The sequence below is a fragment of the Schistocerca americana genome, chromosome 2 (genome assembly GCF_021461395.2).
Source record: "Schistocerca americana isolate TAMUIC-IGC-003095 chromosome 2, iqSchAmer2.1, whole genome shotgun sequence".
NCBI classification, from domain to species: Eukaryota; Metazoa; Arthropoda; class Insecta; order Orthoptera; family Acrididae; genus Schistocerca; species Schistocerca americana.
In genome coordinates this window covers 365,040,223-365,056,311 of record NC_060120.1, presented here as the reverse complement: position 1 = coordinate 365,056,311, position 16,089 = coordinate 365,040,223, and positions in this window count along the sequence as shown.

Genomic DNA, 16,089 nt, shown 5'->3' with positions numbered 1-16,089 from the left:
TGGAACCTAAGTGACAGCTGCGTTCATACACGTTACAACTGTGATGAGATTTCCCCTTTGTGCTGAAGTCAAGGCAGCAACTTGTCTCTTCCCTTTCATAGCAATAACCTTGCTGTGTTTGTGCTGCACAGGCGTCACCCCAGTTTCATCAACATTGCAGACTCGATGCTGGTTATGGTTGACTTTACATAGCACAGATTTGTAAATATCAAAAAATCTCTCCACATTTTCTGGAGTTACAGCTTTCACTCTTGCTGCTGCAAGACCCTGAGGAGTTCTCAATGATAAAACGGGATGCCTCTTAAGGAAAGCTTGGAGCCATTTCTTTCCTGCTGAAGCCTTTTCTGAATTGAAAGGATTCTTCAGCCTATTCCCGACAGCTAATTGGAAGGCCATGCTTCATATGTCCTTACATTTAAGAGCATAAATCGCTCTTCCATTGCAAGACAGTATTTCACTTGCCAAAATTTTACTACAATAAATGATAAAATATTGTTATGTCATGATAGTATTGCGTAAATTACATATAACAAATCGTGAGAGAACGAGTTCCCCCAATATGCGATAGGTATCGTAATATGCGACACTGTCGCGTATTTGGATCCCCATACTATCGCATATTAGGAATTTCGCCATGTTACGCAAACAATCACGCACTTACTAACAACGTTCGTCGGAAAATGAACCTAATTGTCAATTACTATAGGTAATACCGTCACAAATAACATCAATAAAACAGTGCAGTAATATTCACTCACCTTTAAGCTGAAATATTGTCTTAACACCGATGTCGCAAAAACTCCAAACACAAGAAATTTTCTATCAACCTCTCCGTACTGTGTCCGGCTCAACTATGGCGTCCTACTCACTGTGTCGTCGTCTGGCACGCAATAGACGTGTTTAAGAAACTCTCCGCCAGAGTGCAACCCCTAGCATGAGCACAGTTGGGGTATCTCATATTAGGGAACTATCGCATAATAGGCACCTTTCCTCTATGTGTTGTTCAGGAGTTCGCGGATGTTAACATCGAAGTGGGCTGGTGTACTGTCGTGTTGAAACGACATACTTTCGCGGAGAACAAGAGGTACAGTCTCCAAGAACTATGGCTGTTCGTACCACAGTAACACCACGTAATGTGGTACGCGGGGAGGTAGCAAATAACGTCGTATTAGGTGATCCTGGACAATGACTGCCCATATGTTGACAGAGAATCGTTGCTGGTGTACACCGATAGGGTGACGTGGGTATTGCGGCTGTTGAAAACAACATTACAGGTGAATGAGCCCTCATTCGTGAACAGTACAAATTGTATGAAGTTTGGCACTACAGCACTGCAATGGATAATCCACTGACAGAAGTGAATGGGGCTCACAGAATCCGTTGGTCCCGTGCTTGCACGAGTTCTTAATGATATGGGTGTAATATCTGTTCCATCAGTACTCTCCACATTGTATCATTCGAAGTGTGCGTTTGATGGGCAAGTTCACGGGAGATTATTGCTGGGTGGGCGGTCACGCATCCAACAATATCCCCTCGAAGTCTTTGGTGGGAACCCTGTTCGGCTCTCTGTGGCGTGAACGACCCCATCTCTCGTAGGTTGGTATCCACAGAGATAAACTTCTTCCAGTTACATGGCACATGTTGGGAAAGCGTGCTGCTGTACGTGAACGACAACCTGCTGCACCATACATGAAATACATGTCTGACAACTCTCGTCACGAATAGCGTTCCATCTTTGATCACTCGTCAAGTACTGTACACAATATCACACATCACCATGAACACATCACAAGCTGTTTGATGCAGTGGAAAACTGACACAAAGGGTAGTGGTGCATATTGCACAGGTTACAGCGCTGGTGCGGTGCATGTGGTCGTCACATGACACAAGTACTATGAACTAAAGGTGTGCACAGTATGTCTGTTTGGTAGTCAGGTGCGTAAGCCGTTTATCACCCGCTGCCTTTCTCCTGTTACAACAGACACCGACGATTTTTGGGAGAGTGCGGCAGAACAGCGTGCGCCGCTGCATTACATGCATTGAGACTGGCGCTCGTCGCTTTGAGCGATTACTGTGAGCTACATTGTTGTTACACGGTTTACGCTGTGTGTGCCACAACACAATAAAAATGCATTTCCGACCACTGGTTCCCCTATACAATGTAATGGACTCTGGACCCCCCTATCACCTGTAATACTTTGATCCAAAAGTTTTTAGACACAGTGCATAGTACTGAATTCATCTAGAGAATAACTTTTTGTCCCACCACGGAACGTTTCGTTATTTTGATCCAGACGTAAGGACTCACTACACAGAAAACGCCTATTCATAAATATCGACGTTAAACGGAACTAAAACTTTCTTATTGATACTCAATAAAAATTATATGTTTGAACGGAAATAAGAGTCATGACAGGTGATAACAGAAGGCAGTCAACAATAATGGTTTAACCATGACAGAACGAGCCTGCGTTTCCACCCGTAACTGAATGCGTTGCACGGCGTCGACTACTTTCATTCGAGTGTTCCCACAGACTGATTTCACTCGAAAGAAATGAATGAATTAGCATCCAACGGATACGTAAAACTACAACCAACTAAATCGATTGTTTTGATTTGGTTGGTCCCATACACTGGTTTCACTCAAAAGAATGAGCGAAATTCCCCCGGCACGTAAAACTACACGGAATGAGTCGATTGTTTCCCGACAATCGACTGGACAGATCGGTTTCATTCAATTGTTCCCTCACTACCTGCACAATTAAGAACATGCAATGAACGCTTTTGTAGTCTCCCTCTTAATTTGAGGAGGCAACTATCAAAGATGGCCAAGAGCCAAGTCCACTTTCGATTTTTATGCAGGACAGGCAGAAAATCGGAAAGCATATTAGCGGAAAACTCACAGATGTGAATTTTTTATCTGCTCTTTTTTCTGTAAATCAAATGACTTTTAGCAACGAGAACGTGGCAAAAAGTAGTCGTAAAAATGGCTTGAAAGCTGAACTTGGCCAGCTTTGACGCTAATTACGGATTTATCCGCTTTTAAAACTAAACCAAAGTGTACCCACGTACTTCTTGGGTTAGTTTTTGCTGTAGATTAAAAAAACAGAAAACAATCTGTGCTTCGTGTACTTTTGTTTTACGAATTATCCTGTTCATACTTAATATAGAATGAACACATAACACAGGAAGCATGGAACGGTTTAAACAATAAAAAAAGCTGAACTATTAAATCTGAACGTTTATTAACTGACTCGTCTAAATTAAGTTGCATTAACATGAATTTTAGCTCTGGCTGCTCTTGAGTAGAAAGAGAAATACTTAAGATGTTTCTAACATTTAAATTTTCTTTTGCGTGCCTCGTTTGGAGGAATTGACATATTAATTTACATTTTCACAAGGAAAAACCGATTGGAAATTGAACAAAAACAGAATAATAAACAGCGCTGAGACACATACACGAGCAAGCGCACACGCCCGCACGCACACACACACACACACACACAGAATACACAAGTAAACAGAAGAAGATGGGTGTCGGGTACAGAGCGTGATTGTCTACTGATGCAGTTGGCTTTTGAAACGCCCCCTGCAAGAGGCGTTTTAAAGCATATTCGCCCATTTTTTAAGCTCAGTGAGGCTACGATCTGGTTCAGCGTGGAAAATACTATGAGAAAACATCGATACCAGAAAATCTAAATAAATGTACTTGGCTGATTTTGGTACAGGTTCCTCATTCATCTTTTCAGTGATTAATACGTAGGAGCTTAAGCGACAGGGTGGTATATGAATGAATTACAATAAACGATTGCGTAGATTTTATGTAAATCACACCCAAGTGAGTTTATAGCCGGCCGAAGTGGCCGTGCGGTTCTAGGCGCTGCAGTCTGGAACCGCGAGACCGCTACGGTCGCAGGTTCGAATCCTGCCTCGGGCTTGGATGTGTGTGATGTCCTTAAGTTAGTTAGGTTTAACTTGTTCTAAGTTCTAGGGGGCTAATGACCTCAGAAGTTGAGTCCCATAGTGCTCAGAGCCATTTTTTGAGTTTATATTGAAACTGCATAAGGTGTGTAACGCAATTTTATAATGGCTTTGGTATTAAATCCTACGTGGGGTGGCTAGCCTCTATATAATTTTTTCATTAAATTAATTGATCAAAGTTTCTCTTCAAGAATGATGATGAGAACGGATTCTGGCGAGTGTGACTGTTTGACAAATAAACGCTGTCCTAAAAATTTACAATTAGATTTATTTTCTTTAAATGAACACATAATTTGTCATGAATTTCAACAAGGAACAGTCATGCATATTAACGTAAACCAAACATGTAAATAATCATCTGTTGATAGAGGTGTCGACAAAAATCCAGTGCGAACGACACATAACGCAATCTAGAGTGCTCCTCTACTACGAAAAGGCGGAGCGAAGAGAATAGGTGAAACGTATAATGTTGATAAACAAGTGGGTAATTGACATCTCGTGGAAATCGGTTTTCTGCCGTATATCAGCGTCTTCCAAACACGATATTTCGGCGTCATTACTTGACGTCTTCATCAGGTGTTCCCTGAGACTGTGGGTAATTGGTTGCAGTACCACGCCTTCACCTAAGGAGGCATAGTGGTTTTATGGTTGCTACCAGCGAGGCAGCTCAATTCGAAATTTGGGTGGCTGAAAAATCAACTGAAACCCTATAGGCCAGAAATGTGTATATAACCAACAATACAGAGCGTGCTGATGACGGCTGCTACTCGTGGTCGACCGCTACATTGAGATGGGCTCTGCCTTGGAGACTGATCGAGCGAAGAGTGAGCGGAAAAAAAAAACTTCGTCAGGTGGCCGGACATGTGAAATTACGATTGAAATTACTCTCCAGCAAAGGCGGCAAAGTACGTGACCGACTCCTTCGGTGGCCAGGAACCAACAGCTTCATAATTCTCTTCCGCTCAGCACCCAAAGAGCGGCCGTCAATAGACAAAAGATTTCGCCAATTATGGTCTTCAGCGAATTCATTTAGACGCCCACTACTGCACTGTGTCAATCTAGTCGCCAATACCGTTCCTTCCCACCAGTTCCCGATAGTGACTGCAAACGAGTGCTGACGTATCAGTCAAGCAGCCTATCGTAGCCTCCGCGAGGACTTAGTGCGGGAAGCTTTCTGGTGACGAATGCCACTGGAATATGATAATCGGGTTGTTGCATGGGGCGCCATTCTGTCGGCTATCCCGTGGAGCTCGGCGACCATTTCTCCAAAAAGAGGATCTCAAATTAAACACCTTTCAGCCGTCAATTTTCAACCACATTTTATTAGGCAACCAGTTTCAGCGTTTTATTACGGCATCTTCAGGCCCCTGACAGACGTGTAGGAATAATCTACCTCACTTGTGATCAAAACAGGGGCCAGCAATACTGGTATTAGTGTCAACAAGCGATGGTTGAAGTGGCCATTGTAACAAGAAGATATCTAGTAATACCAGCGTTGCTGACCCTTGTTTTGATCACAAGCTAGGAAGATTTTTGCTACACGTCTTTCAGGGTCCTGAAGATAGCGTAGCAAAACGCTGAAGCTGGTAGCCCAATAAAATAAAGTTGAAAATTAACGGCTGAAAGGTGTTTAATTTGACACCCTCTTCCGAACAGCCGAGTCCCGCAACCGTCGCTAGAAAGATGGATATACAGAGATTTCTCCAAAACGTCCCCAACAAAAGTGCAGCCATGGCCCCGAGCTGGAGCGTTCCTGAGAAAAATATGAGTCTTTCGCGAGAATACTGCCTCCAGCGATTGTAACATACAGCGAGCGTCCGTCGCTCTGTCCCCTGAGATCCGAAATCAGGAGAGAAAGCCGCCTGACACGGGTCGGGACTCTGTGCACAATTCCCAGTGACTGGATGTCCCCCCGCCTCCTGACCATTCGTCGTTGTTATGAGCGATTTGCCTCCTCACAGCCCAGAAGTTCCCGCTCATCTCCTAAGTGAAATGAACAGAATTATGGTACGCATGCATCCTATTCTCAATCATGTACATGCCGGTACGAAGCACCCGATTATCTACTTTACATTATCTACTTTACGTGACAGTGACATTTCGCGATTATTATCTCTTAATAATATTGGAAATCTCCTGAATAATTTGATGCATCATTCGTCAAATTCCATTTGGAAGTGTGGTTTTCATTATTTCAAAGTTAATAGTGTAAGTGTAAAAAAATCCAGTCATTCTGCAATGACTATCTTAAGTGTCTCCATCTCCGGAACTATTCAATCTAGAAGGCCGTGATTTTCAGCTATTTATTCCTTGAGTTCGTGTAAACAGGTTGAATACAGTGTGTAAAGAGAAATGGCGGTATTACAGATGCATTTTGTGGAGACTCTGAAAGGTAAAGGAAGACTTACAGACAAAAACATTGATTAAATACACGTGACCTACAAGGGATGAAAAGAGCAGTGTCGGCTACATTCTTCCACAAATTATCCACTGATGATAAACATATACATGGTCCAAGTTCTGCATAGCTCAGATAGCGGGCACACAGGAACAATTTAGGCGCAAAAATAGCATACCATCTGCAGTGATGGAAGCAATTAAACCAATATATATATAGAGAATTGGTTCATCCTGACCTCCTTCCAAAATGTGTCCATGGTCGAACTCAAAAACCGAATGAGTTTTTCAGCAATGTCATTTGGACCCGCATGCCAAAAAATGTCGTTGTAGGAATGAAAACTCTATGTTTGGGTGTTTGTGACGCTGTGGCAACGTTTAATGTTGGTAATAAGGGAAGAATTAGGGTACTAGAGCGACTTGGTATCACCCCAGGAGTCAACACGCTGCAAGCCTTCCAGTGAATGGATCGACTTAGGATCATGATAGCCCTGCAGCAGACGAAATGACTAAAGAAGCAGGAGGCAGTAAAAGAAAGACGCTTTTAGGTTTGCAGCATGATCAAGAACAGGATGCAGATAATGCTGATTATGGGCCTGGCTCTTTCTAGGAGGTGGCATGCCTCCATATGTGATCTTATAGCAAATGAAACGTTTAAACTTGATTTCCTGAAATTAGTCAATTTTTAATATTTGCCCCATTATCTCAGGAACTATTACAGATACGTATATCTAATTGTACACTGTGGTACCTCTTAGTATACTGCTGCTGAACCTCCAAAACATTTCTACCTATAATGTTTTTTTACTGATACAAGCCACCGTGGATTTTAAAAAATAACATAAATTTAAAAAAATAATAACTAACCAATTATTTAAATTCTGCTTACTTATCACACAAGTATTATGTAGTTTTTTAAACTGCATAAGATTTTCTGACATTTTCTTGTAGATTTTGACCTCCTAAAAACAGAAAAAATATTCAAAAAATTCTATCACATAGGTTTTTATGTATATTGCAGTATTTATATTCATTAGCAATAAATCTATGTGGTTTCTTTAATTTAATAATTATTCAAAATTATATCAATTATAATTGATAAAATAAACTTAAATTAAAAAAAAAATACGATCCTAACTATTCTTTGTTACCACTTGCAAGTTTTACCGTGAACTCCTGGACGCCAGAATCAAATGCAAACAATCTTATTGCTCAGTTTTATCATGTTGCGAAAAGTCAAATGACGATTTGCACCTCGCATGAAATGAAGAGAAACTCTCAGTAGACATATTGCTATTCAAGTGAACAGTGCTGTTGTTTCTGTCTAGTCATGGCTACAACAGGTTGTGTTATTTCTCCAGACAGTTTTTGTTACATTTGTGGTGAGTACACTATTAAAAGTCAACAGAGAAATAAAAGTGATTTTGTGAGGAAAGTTTATTTTGCTTACTTTAAATTAAAATTTGGCGATAAGATAAACCATGGACCCCGCATAAGGTGTGCAGAAGATGTGAAGAAGTTCTTCGTTTTTGGTTTAAGGTTAAGAAAAATACATTTCTATTTGGAATTCCAATGATATGGCGTGAGCAGAAAAACCACTGATTGCTACTTCTGTTCAGCTGAAGTAAAGGGATACAATTCAAAAAACAAAAGAAGCATAAGTTATCCTAACCTTGACTCAGCTATACGTCCAGTGCCCCATAGCTCTGAAATACCTATCCCACAGCCACCTTCAAGTTTGGATGAATACCCGATTCAGTTGGAGGACGAAGTTACGGTACCTCCTCAAGGTGAGTCAAGCTCACATTTTTCTTCAGACGAAGATGAAATGCCTCAATTATTTTCGCTATGTGAGCTCAATGATCTAATAAGAGATTTAGGTCTTTCAAAAGATGCAGCCGAAGTGTTAGGTTCCAGATTAAAAATAAAATCTTTTTATCATCTGGTACCTCATTTTCATGGTACAGACACAGAGAAAAAGAATTTACCCAGTTTTTCTCAAAAGAAGGAAATTTAGTTTTTTGCAATGATGTGGAAGGACTCATGCATTGATTTGATACGCAGTATGACTCATCTGAATGGCGCCTATTCATTGATTCATCCGAAACTAGTCTTAAAGTAGTATTATTGCACATTGGAAATAAATTTGCATCGCTTCTGATGGGACATTCTGTGCATATGTACGAAAACTATAGCGTTCGAGGATGTAGTGCGAAAGTTTTTGGGAAATGCTATGGATCCTGACTACAAAACCATTGTTCAACGGATGCTGGCAAGATGAGATTGGAGGTCCATTTTTTACACTCCCACATAGACAGTTTTCCTGAAAACCTGGGAGCTTACAGTGAAAAACAGGAGGAGCGGTTTCACCAGGATGTCCGTGATATCGAGAGACGGTAGCAAGGAGGATGGGATGTCACTATGCTTGCTGACTACTGTTGGATGCTTAAGTGGGAAACTAAAGATGGAAATCGGAAAAGGACTCAGCGAAATATCAAGTAAAAGAAGAAAATGTTTCATAAAAAACATGAATAAGTATAATATTATTACTATATGTCTCAAAATAATATTTCATTGTTTGTAAAAGATATTATGTTTGAAAATTTTGAATAAACGAGTGCTTTTACCAATTTTTTGTGTTTGAATTTGCAAAAAAACCCTATGTGATAGAAAAAAATGGACATCAGTTCTGAAACCAGCGCATTCAAAAACATATAATTCAGTAAAAATATGTTTTTGCAGAACTGTATCATTTGTCTGTATTTTATGATTCTGGTTCAGTGATCAGAAAATGAGTGAAACTATACTTCTCGAAAATTTCAGATGTCTGTCAAAGATTCTGAGATAATGGATCACCAATATTACAAATTTAACTCTGTAGGTATAGGATGTAGGTACTCCGCATAACTTGCATATATGGAAGTTCATATTTTAGAAATGCAAGATAGGCTGGTTTGATGGCCCTTAGTAAGTACACTACTGGCCATTAAAATTGCTACACAGCGAAGATGACGTGCTACAGACGCGAAGTTTACCCGACAGGAAGAAGATATTGTGATATGCAAATGATTAACTTTTCAGAGCATTCAAACAAGGATGGCGCCGGTGGTGACACCTATAACGTGCTGACATGAGAAACGTTTCCAACCGATTTCTCATACAAAAACAGCAGTTGACAGGCGTTGCCTGGTGAAACATTGTTGTGATGCCTCGTGTAAGGAGGAGAAATGCGTACCATCACGTTTCCGATTTTGATAAAGGTGGGATTGTAGCCTATCGCGATTGCTGTTTATCGTATCGCGACATTGCTGCTCGCGTTGGTCGAGATCCAGTGACTGTTAGCAGAATATGGAATCGGTGGGTTCAGGAGGGTAATACGGAATCCCGTGCTGGATCCCACCGGCCTCGTATCACTAGCAGTCCAGTAGCAGTCGAGATGACAGGCATCTTATCCGCATGGCTGTAACGAATCGTGCAGACACGTCTCGATCCCTGAGTCACCAGATGGGGAAGTTTGCAAGACAACAACCATCTGCACGAACAGTTCGACGACGTTTGCAGCAGCATGGACTATCAGCTCGGAGACCATGGCTGCGGTTACCCTTGACCTGCATCGGAGACAGGAGCGCCTGCGATGGTGTACTCAACGACGAACCTGGGTGCACGAATGGCAAAACGTCATTTTTTCGGATGAATCCAGGTTCTGTTTACAGTATCATGGTGGTCGCACCCGTGTTTGGTGACATCGCGGTGAACGCACATTGGAAGCGTGTATTCGTCATCGCCATACTGGCGTATCACCCGGCGTGATGGTATAGGGTGCGAATGGTTACACGTCTCGGTCACATCTTGTTCGCATTGACGGTACTTTAAACGGTGGACGTTACATTTCAGATGAGTTACGACCCGTGTCTCTACCCTGCATTCGATCCCTGCGAAACCATAAATTTCAGCAGGATAATGCACGACCGCATGTTGCAGGTTCTGTGCGGGCCTTTCTGGATACAGAAAATGTTCGACTGCTGCCCTGGCCAGCACATTCTCCAGATCTCTCACCAATTGAAAACGTGTGGTCAATGGTGGCCGACCGACTGGCTCGTCACAATACGTCCGTCACTACTCTTGATGAACTGTGGTATCGTGTTGAAGCTACATGGGCAGCTGTACCTGTACACGCCATCCAAGCTCTGTTTGACTCAATGCCCAGGCGTATCAAGGCCGTTATTACGGTCAGAGGTAGTTGTTCTGGGTACTGATTTGTGCACCCAAATTGCGTGAAAATGTAATCACATGTCAGTTCTACTATAATATACAGGGTGTTTCAAAAATGACCGGTATATTTGAAACAGCAATAAAAACTAAACGAGCAGCTATAGAAATACACCGTTTGTTGCAATATGCTTGAGACAACAGTAAATTTTCAGGCAGACAAACTTTCGAAATTACAGTAGTTACAAATTTCAACAACAGATGACGCTGCGGTCTGGGAAACTCTATAGTACGATATTTTCCACATATCCACCATGCGTAGCAATAATATGGCGTAGTCTCTGAATGAAATTACCCGAAACCTTTGACAACGTGTCTGGCGGATTGGCTTCACATGCAGATGAGATGTACTGCTTCAGCTGTTCAATTGTTTCTGGATTCTGGCGGTACACCTGGTCTTTCAAGTGTCCCCACAGAAAGAAGTCACAGGGGTTCATGTCTGGCGAATAGGGAGGCTAATCCACGCCGCCTCCTGTATGTTTCGGATAGCCCAAAGCAATCACACGATCATCGAAATATTCATTCAGGAAATTAAAGACGTCGGCCGTGCGATGTGGCCGGGCACCATCTTCCATAAACCACGAGGTGTTCGCAGTGTCGTCTAAGGCAGTTTGTACCGCCACAAATTCACAAAGAATGTCCAGATAGCGTGATGCAGTAATCGTTTCGGATCTGAAAAATGGGCCAATGATTCCTTTGGAAGAAATGGCGGCCCAGACCAGTACTTTTTGAGGATGCAGGGACGATGGGACTGCAACATGGGGCTTTTCGGTTCCCCATATGCGCCAGTTCTGTTTATTGACGAAGCCGTCCAGGTAAAAATAAGCTTCATCAGTAAACCAAATGCTGCCCACATGCATATCGCCGTCATCAATCCTGTGCACTATATCGTTAGCGAATGTCTCTCGTGCAGCAATGGTAGCAGCGCTGAGGGGTTGCCGCGTTTGAATTTTGTATGGGTAGAGGTGTAAACTCTGGCGCATGAGACGATACGTGGACGTTGGCGTCATTTGGATCGCAGCTGCAACACGGCGAACGGAACCCCGAGGCCGCTGTTGGATCACCTGCTGCACTAGCTGCGCGTTGCCCTCTGTGGTTGCCGTACGCGGTCGCCCTACCTTTCCAGCACGTTCATCCGTCACGTTCCCAGTCCGTTGAAATTTTTCAAACAGATCCTTCATTGTATCGCTTTTCGGTCCCTTGGTTACATTAAACCTCCGTTGAAAACTTCGTCTTGTTGCAACAACACTGTGTTCTAGGCGGTGGAATTCCAACACCAGAAAAATCCTCTGTTCTAAGGAATAAACCATGTTGTCTACAGCACACTTGCACGTTGTGAACACCACACGCTTACAGCAGAAAGACGACGTACAGAATGGCGCACCCACAGACTGCGTTGTCTTCTATATCTTTCACATCACTTGCAGCGCCATCTGTTGTTGAAAATTGTAACTACTGTAATTTCGAAAGTTTGTCCGCCTGAAAATGTACTGTTGTACCAAGCATATTGCAACAAACGGTGTATTTCTATCGCTGCTCGTTTAGTTTTTATTGCCGTTTCAAATATACCGGTCATTTTTGAAACACCCTGTATTTGTCCAATGAATACCCGTTTATCATCTGCATTTCTTCTTGATGTAGCAATTTTAATAGCCAGTAGTGTATATGGAGAGGCCTGAGGGGGCTGCCGTTTTGCGTGGTAATGACGTGCACCGTAGTGACTGCACAGCAGCTCGAGTACGGTCCGCGCGGCGTGCAGTAGGCAGACGTCTGAGCAAGTGCCGGCCGGCCGGCAAGTAGCTGGCAGAGTTACAGCGGCCGGGGCCGGCTGTTAAATGTGCTCCTGCACGACCTTGACCGAGTTCCTGCGCAGCGCGGCGTGCGCAAGGCGGCCGGCGCCTGGGACGCGCCTCTGGCCTGCAGTCTGCGCTGCGAGGAGCGCCGCCCATCGATTCCGCAAAGTGAAGTGCCCGCCGGACGTTCCGCCCTTCCTTGCCGATTATCTCGGCTGCCCGGTCGTGAGACGCTCACCAGATAACTTTGGTAAACAAGCCGGCTCCCCAGATAACGCCAGCCGCACGGGTCGCCTTCGGGAGTAACTCAGTAAATCTACAGAAAAAAGTAGAACCGTTACGACTGTTTACGGGAAACACTCCCCCCCCCCCCCCCCCTACAAGTGTCACCAGTGTAGCCACGGTACTAACCCCATTTTTACAGAGACTGCAGTCGGTGTGGGGATCACAACTGGATCGCAACATATCGGAAAAGATTGCGGACCTCCGTAAGCCGTCCTATCCTGGTCTTCTCACTCCAAGTATGATAATTAAATCAAGACCTTAAGCTGTCGAGAGGCGTTGATATACATCAACGGGGGCAGTTGAAAATGTGTACCCCGACCGGGACTCGAACGCGAGATCGCCTGCTTACATGGCAGACACACTGTCCATCTGAGCCACCGAGGGCACAGAGGATAGTGCGACTGTAGGGATTTATCCCTTGCACGCTTCCCGTGATACCCATATTCCCAACTTAATGTCCACACACTACATTCGTAGTACCCCTACCCATAGCACTCATTATTCGCGGCAGACTATCTTGAGTGTTATAGGCAGGGGCACTACGAATGTAGTGTGTGGACATTAAGCTGGGAATATGGGTCTCACGGGAAGCGTGCAAGGGATAAATCCCTGCTGTCGCACTATCGTCTGTGCCCTCGGTGGCTCAGATGTACAGCCGGCAGGGTAGCTGAGCGTGTTCGGCCAGAAGGGTTAGCTGCCCTCTGTAATAAAAAAAACTGAGTTAATCGACCAACAACGGCTTAAACGGATGTCTTACGACGTCCGCCTCGAGCAGATGCAACGAAGAAAAGCGAACAAAATGAGATAAAAAAAAAGATGGACAGAGCGTCTGCCATGTAAACAGGAGATCCTAGGGTCGAGTCCCGGGCGGGGCACACATTTTCGACTGTCCCTGTTGATGTATATCAACGCATGTCGACAGCTTAGGGTCATCATTTAATTATCATTTCATTCTAGAGAGCTGCATGGTCACTGATGGCACCTGTTCTTTCGGACATGTCCGAAAGAATGAATACCATCTTCATATCACTCCAAGTAGAATGTCCCATCGCAGTCATAGACGTGACATCAATTATTCATTAGATACTGTTTTCTGAAATGGATCGCTACTATACGTGATGCGGATGTTCAGGGTTAGGCAGATTATTAAGTGACCGAGTCGAAATTTCAAAACAGATTATAGCTATTTTATTTTCGACATTGGTGTTCTTTAAAACAACAAAATACGAGGGGGTATCCGAGAGGGACAAAAAAAAGAAACGGAATAATATTGCCGTAGGCGTCGGTTGTGTAGTACGCATTTCTGCCGCTAGGCGTGTACAATGTAACTCATTGCCAGTTCATTGGCGCCAGTGTTAACGACCTTGCTCGTTCTGTTCATCTGCAGTGATTGTATATGCTAGCGTCTTGTTTCGTTTTCTATCTCTGCTTGTTTAAGTGAACAACGTGCAGCTGTGAAATTTTGTTTTCCACTCGATTAAAATGCTGCTGAAACTGCTTTAATGTTGAAAACAGCTTACCAAGATGACGCTGTGGGAAAAAGTCAAGTGTACAAGTGGTTTGCTCGATTTAAAAATTCCAACATGTCTATTGATGACAAACCTCGTTCTGGACGTCCATCAGCTGCCCGAATAGACGAAAATATTGAAAAAAAAATTCGAGACCTTGTGCTCACAGACCGTGTACAGACAGTTGATCAACTGTCCAGAGATTAATGAGTTATCTTGGAGCTCGGTTCAGCGAATTTTAACAGAAGATTTGGGAATGAAAAGTAGTGCTGCCAAGTTCGTGCCTCGGGTTCTCACCGCCAATCAAAAGAAACGCCGTGTTGAAAAATGTCGTGCTTTAAAACAACAGCTTGAAATTGACACAGATTTTCTGTCAAAGGTCATTGCTGGAGTCATGGTGCTACAGTCAAGCCAATGGAAAACGTCCGCATCACCCGCTCAAAAAGTAAAAAAAATAAAAATAAAAAAATGTCGTCAAGTCAAAGCAAAACATCAAAACAATGCTGATTTGCTTTTCTGATCCCAAGGGCGTAGTTCATTCAGAGTTTTTTCCCCCAGGTCAGACGGCCAATCAAACCATTTATTTGGAAGTCTTAAGAAGATCGCGCAACGCTGTTCGTCAAAAAAGGCCCGATTTGTGGCAGACAGGAGACTGGTTCTTCCACCACGACAACACACCCGCACACACAGCAATCTCTGTTGGCTGAAAATAGCATGGTTCCACTGCCCCACTTATCGTATTCGTCTGACCTGGCTCCGTGCAACTTTTTCCTATTTCCACGAATGAAAAGGGGCGTGAAAGGACACCTGTTCAACAAAATTGAAAAAGTCAAGAAAAAACGAGGTAGGAGCTGTCAGTCGTTTCTAAAGATGACTACAAAAACTGTTTCGAACAGTGGAAGCACCCTGGGACAAATGTATTAGTTCTAATGGAGAGTATTTTGAAGGGAATAAGGTTGTTTTGTAAATAGTTTGAAGATATAAAGCTTTTAAAAAATAATTCCGGTTTTTTTGGGCACCCATTCGTATTTATCGGAAAGGCACGTGCTCACGACGACTAAAGATATGTAATGCACGCCTGATAACCAACATATGTTACAATAACACTTTTCATACACAGTGAATAACTTTCCTGATAAATATAAGGGGCTGTCGAGGAGTTTCCTCTCGAAGCCCGTACAGTCCAGAATCGGTATGCCAATCAGCCTAAATCGCTGTGTGCATTGAGGCAATCATCCCACCGATGCACCACGTACACTCCTGGAAATTGAAATAAGAACACCGTGAATTCATTGTCCCAGGAAGGGGAAACTTTATTGACACATTTCTGGGGTCAGATACATCACATGATCACACTGACAGAACCACAGGAACATAGACACAGGCAACAGAGCATGCACAATGTCGGCACTAGTACAGTGTATATCCACCTTTCGCAGCAATGCAGGCTGCTATTCTCCCATGGAGACGATCGTAGAGATGCTGGATGTAGTCCTGTGGAACGGCTTGCCATGCCATTTCCACCTGGCGCCTCAGTTGGACCAGCGTTCGTGCTGGACGTGCAGACCGCGTGAGACGACGCTTCATCCAGTCCCAAACATGCTCAATGGGGGACAGATCCGGACATCTTGCTGGCCAGGGTAGTTGACTTACACCTTCTAGAGCACGTTGGGTGGCACGGGATATATGCGGACGTGCATTGTCCTGTTGGAACAGCAAGTTCCCTTGCCGATCTAGGAATGGTAGAACGATGGGTTCATGACGGTTTGGATGTACCGTGCACTATTCAGTGTCCCCTCGACGATCACCAGTGGTGTACGGCCAGTGTAGGAGATCGCTCCCCACACCATGATGCC